Source organism: Mastigoproctus giganteus, chromosome 3, assembly GCF_048544385.1.
Source record: "Mastigoproctus giganteus isolate SK-2022 chromosome 3, ASM4854438v1, whole genome shotgun sequence".
NCBI classification, from domain to species: Eukaryota; Metazoa; Arthropoda; class Arachnida; order Uropygi; family Thelyphonidae; genus Mastigoproctus; species Mastigoproctus giganteus.
Genome location: NC_143577.1, coordinates 163,454,406 through 163,467,996, shown reverse-complemented (window position 1 = coordinate 163,467,996; position 13,591 = coordinate 163,454,406). Strand labels below are relative to the sequence as shown.

Below are 13,591 nucleotides of genomic sequence, written 5' to 3'. Positions count from 1 at the left end.
TGTGGAAAGGCACTCCCAGAATTTGGCAGGTGTTTGGAGAAGTAAAAGCTTTTCTAATAGAAAAAAAAAAAGAGCCTTTTAAATGAAATTTTTACTCAAGATTTCAAGATTACACTTTCATTCGTGGTTGACATCTTCAGCCATTTAAATAAGTTAAATTTGAGGCTACAGTGAAAAGATAAATTTGTGGTAGTTTTATAGGAGGAGGTTATTGCATTTGAGAAAAAAACTTTGTGTTTCGGAATCAAGTTTTAAAAGGAAATTTGCTTCATTTTCCTACTCTTAAAAAATGTCTGGAAGAATCTGCTGGGAAGTGCCCAACCTTAGTAATAAATGTAATCAAAGACCTTAGTGACCAATTCCAAGAAAGATTTGAATACCTGAAAGAGCACCTCCCAAAATTTGAATTAATGATAAATTACAGAAATTTTGAAATCATTAACTTGGAACAAATTTTCACTCAAAATGAAGTAGCAGCTGCTGAGTTAGAACTTGTTAATATGCAGTCATTTTTAGATCTGAAATGTCTTTTCCAACACAACTATTTTAAAATTCTGGGGTTCTTCTGATGGCAAAAAAACAGAGCTTTCAAAGTACTTTATGTTTGGATCAACATACACATGGGAAAGTGCTTTTACATTAATGAACAATATCAAAAAGAAAAAAAAAAAAAAAAAAAAAGGTTGTTGGCATCACATTTGGAAAATTTGCGATTATCTCTTCATAATGGAGAAATTAATTTCCATGGTTTGGCATCATCTCTTCAAAGTCAAGGTTCACACTGATAAAGTAATAAATATTAGCACTTAAAAATTAATTGAGAATTATAATTCTTGTATGCATAATATGACTAAAATGCATTTTTAATCTTTAAGCAAGAAAATTTATATTTTAATATATGGTGTTCGCACATATTGTAAGCTGCAAAATCTTGCTTGCTTAAAGCAGAGGGTTAAGAACCCCCTGCTCCGCACTGTACATTGGCCACCTTTAAACAAGCTGAAAGTAAGTGAAATTCATTGGAAACTCTCTTAAACCTAGTGTTGATAATATGCCTGTTATGGTAGGTCTAAAAACTGAAGTAATGAGGGTATTAAAAGAGGAGATTGAGCACTTCATAGTAATAGGCTGTCCTTGACATCTTATTAATTTGTGTGCTGAAAAAAGGAGTTCCATGACTTCCTGTAGATGAATTTGATGAATATTTTCTACTGTTTAGAAGGAAGTTCTGAAAGGAAAGATTGATTTAGACAGCATTCAATTAATGCATACTAAATTAAAAAAAAAATATTAGCATTATTATTATTTTTTTTAATGAAAACCCCAAACACGAAAGGTATCGAAACCTATAGTACTTAGTACCGTGTGTGGGTTGAAGGAGAAGTATGGGGGGAGGGGGATGCCGGAAACTTTGCTCTAAAGACTAAACATGGGTTTCACCACTTCAAGCCTCCAATAAGCAAAGTGGTGGTATTTCACCGGTTGATGAAAGTCATCTACCACCTTCTAAGTGCCAGGGTGGCCGAGTGGTTAAGGCGCCAGAACCTGTCAACCTAGAATTCAAATAGCATTAGTAAAGGTATATGATGCAAGAAAGCAAGCTTATATAGCATCAGACAGGGCAAAAAAAAAAAAAAAAAAACCCCTTCCCATTTCACCCAACCATTCACTCTAAATGTTTGTGTAGTTATGCTTTGAACTTCTTTAAGTTGCTGACCTCCACTACAGAAGTTGAACTTTGTTCTAACAATGAACCACCTGCTGGCTAAAGGAAAATTTCTACACATCCATTCTACCATTCTTTCCTCAATTTGAATTTATGCCCCTTCAGGTGAGTAATCTGAGCAAGAGGAATCCTATTAGCATTGAGCTTGCTCAATCCATTCAAGGCCTTATACACCTCAATTAGATCACCTCGCTGCAGGTGCCTAGTGTCCAGAAGCTGCAGTTTGAAAACTTAAGCCTTTCTTGGTAACACCAACTGTTTGTTCCACTCGCCAATCTCGTTGCCCTTCTCTGTACTCATTCCAGCAGCTCCTCATCTTTCCTAAAATGAGACTTCCAGGTCTGTAAACAGTACTCAAGGTGTGGCCTAACCATTGTCTTATACAAGGGGACAATCATCCCTTTATCCCTGCTAGCAAAATTTCTGTATATCATTGACAAGACACCATAAGCTACTCTTGCAGCCGTTTTGCACTGCTCAGAAAACTTTATCTGACTGCACAATTACCACCAGGTCCTTTTCATTTTCCACTACCCTGAGTGTAACACCACTCAGTTGGTATGTTACTCTGGGGTTACTGCTACCGATGTGCAGTAATTTACATTTGTCAATGTTAAACTTCAGTTGCCTCCTCTCAGCTCGTCTGCTCAACTTTTCCAGATCCTGTTGCAGTAGTGCACTATCATTACTGTTATTAACAACCCTGCCAACCTTTGTACTGTCAGCAAACTTAGACATTCATCCTGTGATATACCTTCATCAATATCATTGATAAAAACTGAAAACAACAATGGGGACCAACAACTCTGGGGGACTCCACTAATAACATTAGTCCCTGAAGAGCAATGTCCATTGATAAGCACTCTGTCTTCTCCCAACCTTTTATCCCTTGTAGCAACTTGCCCTTAATGCCATACTTCTCTAATTAGTTCAGTAGTATTCCATGTGTCACATTACAAAAGCTTCCTTAAAATCCAAGTATATGATATCAAAATTATTCTTTGCATCCAGTTCCCTTCTGACCACATTATAATATTCAATCAAATTTGTCAGACAAGATTTCCCCCATAACAAACCCATGCTGTGTCTGAACTGTAACTGTAGTCGTGTCTAGATGATTCTGCATCACTTTCCTAACCAGTGACTCCATTATTTTCCCTGGAACAGAAGTTAGACTAACAGGTCTGTAATTACCATGTCACCCTTTGATTCCCCTTTGTGAATTGGAGACACATTTGCATATCTTCAGTCCATGGGGACCTCCCCAGAGTCCAAGGAAGCTTTCATAATTATGGCTAACGGTTTGCTTACTTCCTTTGCTATCTCGTTTAATATAAATGGATAGATCCCACCCACCCCAGGTGCCTCCTTATGTTTAACTTCAAATTTTCCTCCACTTCGCTCTATTATTACAAAATCACTAAGCTCCCTGTTAGTTTGATAAACTTCTGGCATTCCCCTCCTTGAATGTAGATGCAAAATACTCATTCAGTTTATCAGCTGCCTGAGCACTATCATCAATAGTTAAAACATTATGCTAATTGGACCAATCTGATTCATCCCTTTCCTTCTAGAGTTTACTTAAGTAAAAATCTTTGCTGTTTTTCTTTGCATCCTTTGCCAAAGATTTCTTGTCATCTGGCTTTGCCTGCCTAACCACCTTTGTGTTTTGATTACAGACTAACTTATATCTGCCATTGGCTTCTGTGTTGCCTGATAATTTATATGCATCCCATGCATTTTTCTTTTCTGCCATGTGCTTCATTAATTCATGGCATCCATTTAAGCCTAAACCTTGAATGGTATTTCTTAGTTGTTATGAAAAGCCTAGCAGCCTTAAGATTAAGTCCCTGAAGGCTTCCCATTTAGAATTCACTGTTGGTAACATTATTGGTTGAGATCACTGTAGGCACCTTTACAAAACCAAAAACCCTTCCCCTTACCCCTGATGGTAGTTACATCTTTAAGTAAATCCCTCATCAGCACACTGTGATCACTGCCACTTAGTGGTTCCTTTATCTGCAGATTCTTAATGCATGAAGAATTGCTGCCTATAATCAGATCAAGAGTATTGCTCCCTCTGGTTGCCTCTCTAACATGTTTCTGTAGAAAACAGTCATCCAACAAATCCACAAAAGTCTTGCTAGTGTGTGAGTAATCAACTCAGGTTCTAGTCAATATCTGGAAATTTAAATACCCCATTATATGACAGTCTGATTTACTGGCCCACTATTTCTGTGCAGAACTGCTCATTATACTCATCAGATTCATAGCACACCTCATTTTTCCTTCCCCGGTGCTTATGTCACACCACACTGATTGAATATTGCACTGTCCACCAATGTCAATTGGATGCACTTTGTTAGATTTTTTCTTAACTTACAGCATAACCTCTCCTCCCTTCCTGTCCTTTTTGTACACATTGTACTCCCCAAATTCCAATTCTGCACTGCTTATATCTGTGTGATACCACGTCTCAGATATCCCAAAAATATCCACTTTTGATGTCTTGACTAGCACTTCAATTCATGAAATTTATTTACTATACTCTTAGCATTGGTGTACATGCAATTATACATACAACTATTATTACTTTTAGTTATCCTAACACAGTCCATGTATTCACTTGTTCCATGATGACTCCCACAGCCCTTGAAATTCCCAGTACCTTGCTTTCCAGGCTGCTGCTCATTCCAGTAGAAGCAGTGCAAGAATCACTTTCATCTCTGCCTTGGCTACTGATAATCTATTAGTCTGTGAATCCCTCCCCAAGCTAGCAGTTTTCGTACCCACCTAACACTGCCTCAATAGCATCAGCAAATATTCTTACTCTTTTTAAGTGTATCCCATTCCTGTAGAAACTCTCCTGTTAAAAAGCACAGACCACACTGAGAAAAATTCTACCCAGTGAGCCTTGCACAATCTCTCCAGGGCTAAATTGATTGACAAGGCTCTATCATATATTCCCTCCTATCATGTCTGGGCAGAATTGCAGACACTTTGAAATTTAACCCTAACTTGTGACTTTTTTTCAACATTGACCTGTACTTGTTAAGTAAGTCTGCAGATCTCCTACTCTTAATATCATTAGTGCAACGTGTACAACAAATATCACCCTTATTGCCCTTAAAAGATATCTGCTCTACAACGTCATCAGCTCTTGCCCCTGGCAGACATATCCTGGTTCTATTCCACCTACTAGGAAAGCAAAAGTAAGAGAGGTGCATTATGGCCACAGAAGCTGATGTGCCAACAACTAATAAATAACAACAACCTATTCTTTTTGCACAATATATTTGCTAGCTCCCTGACAATAGCGAGCAACAAATAGCTAGTTCCTGTGGGACCGCCAAATACGGAGGATGCGGAAAGGTCAAGGAATGACCACCACATATCCCGGAGCAATATGGCCTTAGTTGCTAATGCTCCTAAAAACCAACAAAACAAACAAACAACAACAAACCTGTGGGACCAGTGTATTCTGCCTTGAAGGTTGTTGCTGTGTTGCCTGATGATCAAGTGCAAGCTCTGGCATTGATGTGGGCAGCTTTGAGCTTGATAGGTCCCCCAATTTAAGTCCTTTGATGGCATCTACCCTGTCCTTCAAGCTCTCATAAAGGCCCATAAGAACAGTCGGTGCTTAACTTCTTCACACACTGCTTACATCGAGCACACTCAAAAACATCCCCTTGGCAACGTCATGTCCCATCTCAGGAAGGTCTGCAAACATTTCACGAGTTGCACATTTCTTTAGGCTGTGATGCGTTAGAGAATTGCCCACTTCGGTTTTTCCCCGGGCCACAGCACTTCCTCTACTTTGTGCATGTTGCTTTGCTGTTCTGGTCTGGGGCTTGATTTCCATTTAAATACGATTTAATTAATTGACAATGGAAATTAATAAATTTAATTGATTAATTTACTATACTATACTTGACTACACTAAGCTAATGCAGTAATACGTATTCCGCTATATAGTTTTACGGTTATACCTTAGCTATCAAATTCGAGATATATGTTATCAAGTTACATTATACTATAACGATCAGAATGGTAAATTATGTCCTTAGCTAAATACAAAAGACATATACCCAAAAAGTGATTAAAACCTTCAAAATACTTATTTATTACAATTAAAACCCTACTATTCTTCTACACTATGATATTCCAGCCAATGGTATGATAATGGTAAGAGTAATGAGTTGTAACTAACAAAGTCACAAGCTAAATTTAAAAAATATGCTAACGAATGCTACTAAGTCTATTTAATCTATTTGTAAAACAAATTCATCTGTTAACTAATCAAAAAATACAATAGAGATATTGATTTATGTTTATGCTGCCTCTCTTTGAGTAAATGTTGAATTAGATGAGTAGAACAGTGGCAACCTTTGACAAATCTATTTAAAGAAGAGTTTAAGGAAGTGGTGAGAAAAGCAATATGAGCATTTTTCAGAGTTATCAATTCAATGCACAACAGTTGATCACTAGTGAGAAGCAATGAGTGATTTCCATATCAAGTTTGTGATTCAAAAGAAGTTTTGAAAGAAGAAATGAACTCCTAAAGAAAAACAGTGTCTGAATTGCACATTTGTGGTGAAATTAAACCAAGAAAGCTGATACCTCCAGGCATGCTATTATTACTTGGGCAGAACATCTATTAGTCTTTCTCTCTTCTGGCTTGAATAAAGCAGTTGGCTTGTTTCTTTTAGCTTGCAGTGTTCATGATGGGTCCATAGACCCTTGCTGTTTTTAGTGTTGGTGCTCCAGGGCCCACTTCAACCGAGCCTTGTTTTTTTGCTGATGAGAGAACCCAGTACCGTCATCAGCTGCAATACATGACTTATGATGAGGTACAATGAATTTTTTGCATGACGTTTGTTTGATGAGTTGCTTGATTAACACTTGTACTCGGTTGTTATTTGACTGATTGTAGCCTTTGTTATCCTGCAAAACTCGTTAGCCTCCATTGACCTCTCATTGAACTGTCTGTTCACAGGATTGTTATTGGACCTATCTCAATACACCTGAGAATTGCATGTGAAAACCCTAGCATGATTGCAGTTTCTGAGATAATTGTACTACCAGCTATTAATGCCACCTTCAAAGTTGCTAAAATCGTTCATCTTGCACTGAATTGTACTCACGCAGTATTCCTGAATACTGCGTGACCTGCTTTATATTTCATGGTACAAATACATGTCACCGACAAAGCACTCCATTTTGCAAAAATGGTATATGGACACTCGGTGTATTTTACACTTTTTAACTGATTTAATTATATAAGCTTATTATTGATTTATAAGACAATTGGCAATATATGCCAATAACAGCAATGCCGTAATTGCCAATAATGGCTATTACGGTGTTACTGTTTTAGTGCTTTTTGTTAGATTTGGTGCTTTTTTTGTTCATCTAACTTGTGTTCTCATTGTGTTGTGCACTATGATGCCATTTTGATGCTTTTCAGAATTACTAGTGTCATGTTTGATACATTTCTATATTTTTCTCGAAAATTTTCCTCTTTTAAGCTGAAACTCTGTGCTGCAACATATTTTTTTAACACTGCCCAGTACTAAACTGTTAAACATTTTGTAGCTATAGTACTTTATGAAACAAACCAGAATTTTATAGGGAAACCATGTATCCCTGCTCTAATTAATGGCACATGTGGTCATTCCATGTTCCCAGTTAATCTAATAGTATTGCACTGTAAATTGGTTATGTAAACAGTGCCTCAACTGAAGTGGTGCTGCATGCTTGCTCCTCTTCTGTAAGTTTCTTTTAAAATTCAACAATTTGTTTTTAGTGCATACAGTATTGCCACTTATATTGTTATCTTATGGTGTCATTGTTATGATTAAAAAAGGGAAAACTAACAGAGGGTGATGCTTAATAGAGGGTTACTTAATGCAGGATCCACTTTTTGAATTAGATTCTGTTTTTTGAGTTACCTATATATGATTCACTTTTTGAAACGTTTATGCAGTAACTCATTGTTTCTGCACAGCCTCCATTGTTCTGAATATGTTTAACAGTGTTGATGAAAATATCCTTTTCATTTGTGATGATTCAGTTACTTTGAGTATGTGACTTTTTTACTCAACTGTAAATTTTAGTATTAAACAATAGTGTGTAATTTGAAGAACTGGCTCTGCAGATTAAATGGTGATTATTTAAAATGTTTTTGTATGTAAATGCATGCTTGAAAGACAAATTAAGTGATATTGAAAGGCATCATAATATAATGAAACACAAGAATACTGAAGAGCCCTTTAGTTCCCAGCATCAGAGTGTATTGCTATTCAAGAAAACTGGCAAAAGAGAAGGTGCAAAGGTAGAAAGTAGCATGGCACTTTTCATAGCTGTGCATTAAGGGCAGTTGATCATTCGAGTGACTTGTAAATTTCATTTTTCAGGCAGTAAGGAATTTAAACTAAAGAACAAAATGTGCATTCAATAATATGCAATGCCATAGCACCACATTTCACGGAAGATTTAAAATCTGATTTAGGAAATAAACTTCAGTTTAATTAACGATGAAAGCAGTAATGATATTAGTGTTATAAAAATATTGGGATTTGTAATACAGTACTACTCGAACTTCAAGAATTGATTTGTGGTAAATTTTATTGACATGATTGAACTCTATGAATGCAATGCAGAAAGAATATGTGAATCTTTGAAAACTTCACTAAGAAATAATGGATTAGATTTGCACAGACTTATTGCACTTAGTACTGATAATGCATCCTAAATAGTTGGTATTAACAATGGTGTATAAGAAATTAAAGGCTGATTACCCACCTGCTTCTTATCAAGTGTGTATGTCATTCACACCAACTATTGGTCCTGTGCTGTTCATGAGTGTCTGCCAGGCAGCTTTGATTTTCTTATTAAAGAAGCATACAATTAAAGAATGTACCTGTTTGACAGGCTAAATATAAGAAGCTTTATTTTAATGAAAGATGGAGTTCCTCCGTTAATTACAACAGTGATTTCCTCCTTTAATACGACAACTTTAATTACTACAGCAATGGTCTGAACTTGAGAATCATTTTGAAATTGTCATAAGAAATGAACGCTGTTATAGAGCCAAAATATTATATTCAGTATTTAGTGATAAGAGAAATTTATTGTTTCTTTTATATTTGAAAACAATTCTTGGCAAAGTGCAAATAGCAAGTAAATTTGAAGCCGACATAAATGACCCTTCAAAGTTGCTGAATGACCTGGTACATTTAATTGATTCTGTGCTCAAGTTTTTATTCCAGGAACCAAAATCACCACTTATAAAGTAATTGAAAATAGTTTAGTTATGAAGCATTACTTGGGCTATGAATTTGAAAGGTAATATGTGATTGCAAACTTTCAGATAAACAATAGTAATTGCAAGACATTCCTTGTCTCTTAGTTATGTTACCAAAAAAAAAAATAAATAAATAAATAAAACTTAGTAGCTAAGTTGCACTTACCCTGTGTTCAGAATTAATTGATTATATCTATCTAGTGATATCTAATTACCCTGAATTCTTTAATGCATAAAGCTGCTTATACTAATATTGCTCTCAATTGTATGTAAACTATGCAACACTCAGAGAAACAAATGATGGTTACTAATAATCAAAGGAAGTGCTGTTCACATTACTTAGTATAAAATATCATGGTTTCTTGTATGTTACCACTGGAACCATTGCCATTAAGAATCTTCCAGGCAGCAGTGGGATTTTTATGTTAGAAAGAGATAAGAATTTAAAAGGTTGTTACTTACAAAAAGTATCAGAAATGTTTAATTTAAATATAATTAATAAGCATGACAGTGATCAAAAGTTGGGTGTTAAAGGTGTTTTATAAAAATGCGGATTGCTTTCTCCCCCTCCCCCTCCCAAATTTTTCTTTTGGAATATGCCCAGGTTTGCTTTCATTTCATACTGTGCTATGAACAAAATCTGGCTACTTGACCTTGCATGAAATCTTGAGAAATCCCAGTTGGCAGTTTAATGTGCTTAACCCTCTTACTGGAATCTTGATAGCTTTATACTTGGACAAAATGGCTGTGAATATAGCAAACAAGTATAAGACAAAAAGAGTGGACCAACAAATCAGAAAGCCCATCGTGTTAACTTATGGAATTTGAAATGCTGTTGTTGGTCCCTAAATACATAGGGCAACCAAATCCTCTCCTCTTAATTAAATTGCTTTGCAAAATAGAGTGACAGGCAGTGGTGGGATTCAAATAATTTAACAACTGTTTCGCTGCCCTAATGACCGTTCTAAGTATAAAAAAACTATATTATAACGAAAGGTAGTTTATTATTTCATGCAGTTAATACTTTTCCATATTGCATCTTGATTGGCGTCCTCACTTGCAATTTTCTTCGCTTTTATCCGAGCATCATCGGCTGAGTGATTTATCCTTAACCATCTTGTCACTTTAGGAGTAGGATCCCATTCCTTTAGAGGTAGGCCGATTATACTAATAGTCATTGTGTTTGATGTATTAGAAACTGTTAGGCGACTTCTCTTCTCTGAACATATTATGTTCATCTTTGAAAAACTCCTTTCCGCTTCTGCTGAACTTACAGCAATTGTTCTGACAATATTTTTAGCTCTTTGAACACTTTTAGGAATTGCATAATTCTGGGAATTTTTTAAAACGTTTTCCACGAAATCTCGATAATCATTAATATCAATTTGGTAATTAAAAATGTCATTAAATACGAGCAATTGTTCTTCAGCTACTTTCCATGGAACTAGTACTTCTTTAATATTTCAGTAATCTGGCTACAAAAAATTGAGAAATTGTAATTTATTCCTATCTTGAAATTGGCTACAACTTGCTTTTCAATGTTCACAATCCATTAGTCTTTTTTTCAAATTCGTTATGATGTTTTCTAAAAGTCTTCCCCGAGGAAGCCGGACAAATCGATTTTCTACAAATTTTATATTTTTTGTAGGTTTCTGAAGTAATTAATTCATCAACTTTTTTTTTTTCGTATGGACCCTTTTCCTTTCCAAGCATTTGAAATGCTTTAATAGATCTTATCATGAGTTTTTCAGCCTTTATTATGTCTATATTTCTTGCTTGCAGTGCATTTGAAAGAAGAGAAATTTCATTTAAAATATCAATCATCAATGTGCCAAATCAGTTATAAAATATATATTTTCAAGACGGGCAGCCATACCTAAGTACTTTTTATTTGAATAAAAGTAATGATGTAGCGCTGGATAAGTGTGCCACACAGCTAGGGTTGACCTTAAACTACAGGCAGCCCACCTTGGTCCCAAAACTCTACCAATCTTTATAATTTCAATTCCAAGTTGTTCGGATATTTTGGAAAGTTCAATTTGGTTCTTATTGGATTGATGAAAAATAGTATATATCTTATCAATAAATATTTTAAAATGATTTACTTGCTTTATTTCCTTTATCGAATTATCTAAAACAAGATGGAGGCAATGATTTAAACAGTGCCATATTATTATGTTTGGAAACTCTTTTGCAATCCTAGTGCTCACTCCAGATTTTCTCCAAAGCATAACGCTGGCACCATTGGAGCAAAATCCTATTAAATTTTTTTCTAGGTAGTTCTTCGTATGCCCAACATTATTTAAACTTTCCATAACTGAAGAACATATTGTCTCTGCATCTTGTTTTTTCAATTCAACTAGTTCAACGAAAATTGTTGGTGATGTAACTGAATCCAAGGCCAATTCTAATACAACAAATTCTGATTTTTGTTTCTTATTCAAAAAATCTGTCAAACTCTGTTGCCTTTTCATCCTTTTAAGGGCTACTGCAAAAAATTTAAAAAATGTTTTATTTTAATATATTACAGAGCAGGAGCAGATATGTGCCTATATATTTGAATATTTTTACTGATTCTGTCCACGTGTGGTCATATCATAAACTTTTATAAACCAAGCACAATGCTTATACCATTGATAAACATCAGTCAGAACATACATTTTCTTCATTTTATAGATACTAAATGAAAATTTCTTGCTGAATTAATAAATGGCATAGAATACCAGGCGCCCACCTTAGAGAGAACCCTGATCACAACTGCCATTTTAACAACCGGTTCGCCGAACTCAACAAAAAATTAGGTATCGGTCTGCCGAACCGGTGCGAACCGGCTGAATCCCACCAATGGTGACAGGTATGAGGTATTGTTTTTTTTGCAGTGAACATTGCCTATTGTAAAACCTGACTAGAGATTTATAATGTAGACTTTTTTTTTTTTTTGACTCCTCTGTCTCACCATTATAGTATAGTTTTTTTTCTTCATTTTTGTGAAAAGTAGTAGAACTACAGCTGTGAACATTGCCTATTGTAAAACCTGACTAGAGATTTATAATGTAGACTTTTTTTTTTTTTTTTGACTCCTGTCTCACCATTATAGTATAGTTTTTTTCTTAATTTTTGTGAAAAGTAGTAGAACTACAGCTTCATTATTGAATTTGTAATTTTTAAAAATTCTGCAAAAGTTTTGCCTTGCTTTCATTAAATTGGCTAGTTTAATGAGCTGGTTGTTAGGTGTGATGGGCTATGTTACATAAAATATGTGGAATACATGAATAGTATTTGTTGTACTTTTTGTATTATTTGCCAATTTTTGTGTTTATGCTTAAATGTATTATAAAATATGGTAAAGGTAACACATTTGTTTTGTGTACTGTACACAGATGTGATCTTTATGTTCTCACAAGACACCGAATAGAATCAAAGTCTGAAACAGCTGCATTTTCCCTTTCCTGCAGAGGCACGTGGGATTTCTCTAACACCATAGTTCTAAACATATTCTCCATACTTCAGAAAACCTTCAACGAAGCCTACTTCATAAAATTTTTCAGAAGCTCCACAAGAAGCTAACTTCTACAATGCTTATTACAACTTATTCGATACAGATATTCTGAAGTTCTCAGGAAAAAGACTATCCCAAACCTCTTAATAAGGAAAAGTAAATCCAGGGAGTCCCAGTCAAAATTAAATTAACTTAATTTAATTTTCCAAGCCTTAAATTTAAAATTTCAATTTAAATTTTTTTAAAATTTAAGTTTTAAAGCTTAAATCTAATAATGAACAAAATAATTATCATTAATGTAATAATCATAAAATTTGGCAACTATATGGCAATTTTATAGGAACATCGTAATTTAATTTAATAGTAATACAACACAATCAATTATTAAATACTTCATATGTTGATCTAATCTGTAAAAGATTATAAAGTTTAGAAATATCCATAGATATACTCTCAAGTCAGTTCTTCCACCCACCGTTGACCTCGGAACCATCCTAATCTACCTCATAATATATCTCTGGAATTGTGAAATCCACAGGATTGAGTCAGTCTAGATTGGAAAGGCCAGAAACATTTTTTGGCTTTCTTCTCACTGTGACTAAATTCATCGGCCTCCAGTGAAGGTTGCTTGATAAAATATCCAATTTTTGTTCTGTTGAATTGGAAGGAAAAGTTAGAAGGGTGGTTCCCCCTCCAATTGGATTAAAATCTGGACCTGTATATTTGCATTCAGGAAGCAGTGAATGTGTTAATTCATAATTACTGCTGCTATTATTTGCAACCCTGGCTCCACAAAGTTTGTATTACAGTAAATTCAAATTAGTCCTCTGATGAATTTTTTTTTTTTTTTTTGACTTATTTTACTTTAATCTTCTTTTACTTTAGCCATTTTCTTCACAAGTGATATTGATAAAAAAAATTCTAACAATTTATACCTTGAGATAAATTAATTTGTTGTGTGATGTATAGTGTTAGAATATTCTATTTTTTGATTTTTTTAAAATCAGTTTTTCATTTAGATTTTTTCTTAAGGGAAAAAACTATTAAGAAACAACAGCTT

At 34.7% G+C, this 13,591-nt stretch overlaps 1 protein-coding gene across 1 annotated transcript in view; it reads left to right on the top strand.

Moving 5' to 3' along the window:
- Window positions 1-13,591, top strand: part of atl (atlastin GTPase) — a 346,856-nt gene that overhangs the window by 119,924 nt on the left and 213,341 nt on the right. The window lies entirely within an intron of this gene.